The sequence below is a fragment of the Thunnus albacares genome, chromosome 18 (assembly GCF_914725855.1).
Source record: "Thunnus albacares chromosome 18, fThuAlb1.1, whole genome shotgun sequence".
In the NCBI taxonomy this organism is placed as follows: domain Eukaryota; kingdom Metazoa; phylum Chordata; class Actinopteri; order Scombriformes; family Scombridae; genus Thunnus; species Thunnus albacares.
Window position 1 is genome coordinate 5,524,630 of NC_058123.1, and position 6,866 is coordinate 5,531,495.

At 37.4% G+C, this 6,866-nt stretch overlaps 1 long non-coding RNA gene across 1 annotated transcript; it reads left to right on the top strand.

Annotated features, from left to right (window-relative positions):
* The first annotated feature begins 3,179 nt into the window (after positions 1-3,179).
* On the top strand, positions 3,180-5,867 carry LOC122968679. Its single transcript, XR_006398866.1, has 3 exons — positions 3,180-3,355; positions 4,175-4,561; positions 4,735-5,867. It is a non-coding gene; the product is annotated as an uncharacterized LOC122968679 (long non-coding RNA).
* Positions 5,868-6,866: the final 999 nt, after the last annotated feature.

Consider the following 6,866-nt stretch of genomic DNA (forward strand, 5'->3'; position numbering starts at 1 on the left):
AGGAAAAATCAGGCTATCACCAAAGTCTGTAAATTCATCCAGTTGGGGGCCGTGAATTTCCATACAAAAACTACAAAACAGAGTCAACAACCAAGCCCTCTTGTTTGGTCATCTGTGGGCCACCGTGATACTTAACTACACCAATAAAGCAATGAAGCTGTGAAACGGTTGGCTTTAGCTTTAGCCAAATCTTAATCTAAATGTACATAATACTTTTCCCCATAACTAAATGGGTATAGCTAAATCTAATCATACTAGGGGAAAAACAGCTAGTCATGCTAAAGTTGACTAGCCTAGCTAGCAGAGTAGCAATAACTGCCTATTAGCTTCAACAGTAGTATTCATGAGATTTGGTTTGGTTAAGCTATACTTTGAATCACATATTTCAATGTTTTTAACAGTGAATTAATCTATTATATTGAGTTTAGTATAAATATCATAATACACATCATATAGGCTAGTATGTTATGGTTGACAGACACCTAGCAAAAAACTGATACATTTAATTATGTGTCACGTTTTTTTTTCTGTAAATAATCAACAGTATCTGCATTTTCAGGCATTATTCTAAGTTCTAAGGCTATGATTTTTGGGGTGAAATAATCAGCCTAAAAAAGTATCAAATTAATGCATCACAACTTCTGTATTTGTTATGCTGTTTTCCAACCAACCGCTTTTGTAGTTACTGCTTTCCGCCTTTCAGCTAATTTATAGTTTAAAATACAGTTAGCAGTTGGGATAATTGTTTCTACCTGTGTAATTTAAAATGACTAAGATTAAGTTTATGATTTATGTACAAAAAACAAATGCTTAACTACAGAGCCTCGGATGAATAACTCCGCTTTCCCACACTTCGAGGTGGGAGAACAGTGCTCGATCCCCCTTGAATCCTCTGAGTCTGTGCATCGACAAAGCTGGTGGAGAGAAAACATTTTTCGTTATGAAATATGCATGGTGTATTCAGCACAAAATATGTCACCGCTATCTTACTCTGAACTGCTTTCCATGATCCGTCTTTTATGAAAAATGCATGTGTTGTTGTGCCTGAGAACTTCAGCGCAGCCAAACTTCAGTTCGATTAGGGAGAAATCAAAGCACGGATCCTCGGCGAGGAATAATTCATCTTCATTCAGATGCATTTGGTTTCCCAAAAACTCACATGACATTGAATAAAGTGGAGAGAGGAGAATTCCTCTCTTGCATGACCAGCCTCCCACATCCTCAGGCTCAGTCTGAGGATACATAAAACAGAGCCACAAGCTACAATAAATCTCCCTCTGTGTAGATGTCTGCAGGATTGATCCTGGAAATACACTAATAAATCCATAATGACAACATAAAGTATGCAAAAGAAAGTAAAAACATATCCTTAATAACATGATTCACTGATACAGGTTTAGACAGAGATGCATCTGAATGCTGCGTCTGTCCGTCTTTCCTTCAGAGGTGTAGATTTATAACGGACCTGCTGAAGGCCTCGTTGTCCTCCACCTCTCAGACAACTATTAATCACCAACACCTGGATTAGAGATGCCTGAATTACTATAATTAATAACCATAAACCTCTGGGAATTTTAAGCAGTGAATCCTCACTGTTACAGTGGAGAATTTTGGACACTGATGGACAACCACATCTTTAAGACCCTAAGCAAGTCAGTTGCTCTTAAGAAATGATCAAAAAGTGATGCATTTCTCCCTTTTTTTTACCTCCTTCTAGCCTTTTGTCCTTTTTTGGAGTTGTGATGACTGCAGAACTTATTTCACACACTGATATTGCAGGTAAAATTAGCAGCTGATATTCAGTGGCTGCATTTACAGTTTTAAACCTGTGAGTGGTGCTGTCAGCCACACATGAACGGTGTGTGTGTGTGTGTGTGTGTGTGTGTGTGTGTGTGTGTGTGTGCGCGTGTGTGTGTGTGCGTGTGTGTGTGTGTGTGTTTATACAGCTTCTCCTTCAGTGATCACAGGACAGTGTCTGCAAAACAGAAATGTGTGACAATTAAGACAATGGACCAGACAGAATGAGGCCCTCTGTGTATTCATTTATGCTGCCCCCCAGCACACACACACACACACACACACACACTGTACCCCAACCCACTCTCATTTTTCATTCACTTATTCAGTTTAATTCCAGCTCGATATACACTCAATACTTTTATTTTTCTCCCAATCATCTTCTTTCAAAACATCTATGATTTATGATTATGGATTGCAAACTTGAGTCGTTTGAATTGAAATTGAGTCATTTTTTAAGGACAAAAGTCCAAATGATCTGATTCCAGCTTTTCAAATGTGAACATTTAGTCCTCTATGACAGAAAACTGAGTATCTTTGGATTGTGGACTGTTGGTCAGGAGGAAATAAGACATTTGAAGACATCACCTTGGACTTTAGGAAACGGTGATCAACATTTTTCACCATTTTCTGACATTTTATCGATTTGATTAATCAAGAAAATAATTGACAGATTGTTAGTTGCAGCCCTAGAAGGTATAGCATGTTAAAGTGAAAACATGTTTCCAACACGGTTCAAAGATATTAAAAGACAAAAACACAAGACATACGACATAAAACCATTGTTACCTGTGAACAGACGTATTGAGGAGAATATCATCTACAGTACTGTATATACAATGTTGCTTCTGTTGTTCTGTGCTAAGCTGTGCTGGCAGCAGTCCCTCACTTGTGAATTCATCACTACCAATGAGTTTGAGGGAACACCTTTAATAAATACATAATAATGTTATTTTAGATCACCAGCAATTAGTTCACTTGTCAAAACACTATACCAAGCAGAGCAGAAAAGTCAAAAAACCTGCAAAACAGGAACATTTGCTAGCACTCATGCTAGCAGTAATATTTTAGCAACAGATTCAAAAAACAAACCAAAAAAATATCTTAAAAAATGTAAATAGAACAAAACAGAGTAACATGACTGTGTAGTAAACTGGCGCTTAACAAGAATATTACAGAAAAATAGTCACTTTACCAATACATCCATGCATTTTACATGGAAAATCTCCCCCCTCAGTTACTATGCCAGTCAAGCTTTCTGTTTTGGCACAACAGATATAGTTTAAAATGATAATGATGGCAGATTTACCTTTTGAAGAGCTTAATTTATTAAACAATGGGTCCTTGGTATCAGCCAGAAGTGGACAATAGCAAGCTTTTTGCAAGCGACTATCTATTTTGCCAGCTAAAATCGATAGCTGACACTAGCAGATTTTATTAGCCATAGCTAGCTAGCTAATTGAACTAATGTTTGCTCAGCGATTTGTTAAAAACGGTGTATCTGGATGACTCTTTTTTTGGTTGAAAACATGAACCCTGTAAAAGGAATTTAAATATAGTAAGTATTATGAGTATGATAAGGAAACATGTAAGATCAGACTCTTATTTTGAGCAGTTGCTAACATAACGCTAAACTCTAATAGCATCTAGGACTGGCCTTGATAAAGTGGGGAAATACGACACAGTAGATGTGCCAGTCCTGAATTGGGCTTTTTAAAAAAGTAAACATGTAACACACAAACTAATGTAGTTAGTTAATGATGCCTCTTGGCCTTGGAAGAAAAGTTTGGTCACTACTGTAGAATATACTAACATTTACAAACATTAAAGCAGACAAACACACTGTTTAATACATTCCTTACACTTTTGCTATTAGGCTTTTGCTTTTGGGTTTGAAAAGGATAAAAACTGACACTACCTTAAACTATTAAATACACAATATTACTCTTACTACAGTTGAGAAATCCAAAGTTTGACAGGCCTGCCATGCCTGGTTATGGCTGCTTATCTATGACTGGACAATTGCTGTTTTTGGAAGGGGGTGAGCAAATGGTAAATAGGTCTTGTTGTGTACTTTAAAAGCTGAAAATATATTCATCTAGAGCAGTGTTACTCATTACACAGTGGCCTCATGTGGTTCACCAAGCTTTAATTGGCAGCTCACATTGCAGCTAATAATTATGATAATGCAGCTAATACATATAATTCATAAGGATTGCAACAACAAACTATGAATATAACATTAGGAAAGTCAATGAAATGCTGTTCCAATGCTGTCACAAAACACTTTTATGCTGGAGTCACAGTCCAGATTTGTGTTGTTTTGCTTCCGGCCTGTAAATATATGCATTATGATGGCTCCCCATCTCCTCCTCAGACATTCATTTGGACCATTGGCAGTTTCGGCAGTAATCACTAGAATGACGTGGCCTAATGTTGCGAGGAAACCAGTAGACCACGGTGAAAATCATCCCACACACTCCCTAACACACATGTGCACGGAGGCAGAAACATCTGCGACAGACTAAACAAAAGAGTTGAGTGTCAAAAATGAACCATCATCACACTGAGCCAATACCAGTATGTTTGCTCACAGCTGAGCAGCTATATCCAAATGTTCGCTGTTCTTCAGTCCTGCTGTTTTGTCTTTGTCAGTGTTGTATATTGTATACACGGGGCCTGTTCGTACTTTCATCCCTCAGAAGCAGCTTTGATTTGATGGTAGATGACTGATGCTGTGAAAAGAGCCCGGGGCAGTGTTCTTGTAAGTATTAAAACGTGTGTTTCATCATGACAGCGCTATCCCAGATGAATATTGCAGGCAGAAGGTGGCAAGGCAGCACGATCTAGTGTTATGCCTTGGTCACACTACATGACTTTGAAAGTCGTCAGATCACTGTACTGTTCACACTACACAACTTTCTGTCTTGTAATCAGGAATCTTGAAGTCGTCGTGGTTTGCACAGTACATGACTGATCAGCAACAGGAGGTCACACATTACAGGATCTTTCACAAGGAGGAATCCCTGACGAGTCCGTCTGGTCTTCAAACTACGTTTTGTCACGAAAACACATGTGAGAAGTGACACAGGAAATGACGCAATACCACCCAGTGTCTTGCGCTCATAATTGGCTGTATTTTGTCGCCTATGGCAAGCTGTTTTTACATTTATTCGAACCACACTCCTACCTGTAATTACATTTTAGATATCCATAATAACATTTTTCCTAGTCAAAACTGTATTCTCACTCGTCAGAATGGTAATTACAGATATCCACAATAACATTCTTACTAGTAGAGATTGTATTTCAAGATATCTGCAACTTTGATTGTACTGGTCAAAAGTACATTTAAGATATTTAAAAATCCGTAAAAAGTATAAGTGGTCATTTTAACATTTAATGGCTAGACTGGGTATATATTGTAGATATCTGTAATTCAGTTCTTCCTATTCAAAAAGAAGATTTCAGATATCCACAATGACATTCCTCCAAAATGAAAAACGATTCCAGATATCTATAATGTAATTTTGAATATTCAGAATACATTGTGACCAGTAAAAATGTCATTACAGTTATCCACAATTCATATTATTACTTGTAAAAATGCAATTTCAGATATCTACAATTAGAATTATGACAAATGTAGTGTGGATATCTATTGACAAGTAGATAGAAAGCTGTTAGATATCCAACATATCTGAAATACAGATAAACACAACAAAATACTAAAAAACGACACCAAATTCAGAAAACATAATCAAATACAGACATGCTGCAAGTTACATGGGACAAAATGTGAGTTACCAAAAAACACAACAACTATAAAAATGCCCAGAGATGTGAGTTTTTGCAATGGTCTCTGGCTCATAGAGTTGAAATTGAATAGGAATACTATAAGGCTAATGCTAGGTGTATAGCAAATATCTGAACCTTGCAATCATAATCATGTTGTCATATAACGAGTCATAACACCACTGACAGTAGTCAACTTCTGTGTTTTATGTATTTGTTTGTGTTTTTTCTGTTTTGGTTGGTTTTTCTGTATTTTGCAGCTCATTTCTGTATTTAGTTATGTTGTCTTTTTTTAGTTGTATTTCTGTATTTGCTGTGTGTTTTTGTTTCATTGCATTGTCTATGTATTTGGTTGTGCTTCCTGTATCTGGTAGTGTTTCCTCTATTAGCAAAGCGTCTCTGTATTTGGTTGTGTTTCCTGTATTTGCAGTGTGTTTTTATATTTGGTTGTGTTACCTGTATGTGGTTGTGTTTTCTCTATTAGCAATGCATTTCTGTGTTTGGTTATGTTTCCTTTATTTGCAGCATGGTTTTGTATTTGGTTTTCTTTCCTGTATGTGATTGTGTTTTCTGTATTTGCAGTGTGATGTTGCCTATGGTAATGTTGTGTGTATTTGCAGCACGTTTTTGCATTTAGTAGTGTTTTCTGTATTTGCAGTGTGTTTTTGTATTTGTATTTTCTGTATTTGCAGTGTGTTTCCGTATTTGGTTATGTTTTCTTTATTTGTAGAATATCATTTTTGTAATGTTGCAACAGGAGTAAGTGTGAAAAATCTAATAATAGCACATAATAAAATAAAATGACTGTGTAAGATATTGCTGTTATTTTACCGTACGGTACGACCTTTTGTGAAGCTTTACAATATTGAATTAGGGGATCAAGAGTTCTTTACACAACTCATATCCACTGACATTTTGTGGGCTCACAGGTTGCACATTGTGCCACTGTGGAGAAAGCAATCGATGGCCTCAGCATTTCTCTGTGGACCGACAGTATTCTGCAGTACGGGGAGGGTGTTTGCCACACACACGGCGGGATCCTGGTCCTGTGCAGCCCATGGGAGAGCTGTGCACACAACTCTGTAGATTCACACAAGGTGAAAAGGTGGTCAAGATGCTGCTTACTCATCTATTCTTCTCACGTTTGGATCAAGAAGGCAGAGAGACAGGGAAGGGAGGGGCTACCTCCTTCACAGCTAAACCCCCCAAATGTCACGGAGGGGGCAGCGCATTATTGCCATGGAAACCCAGCTTCAGTAATATTTGATTTAGAT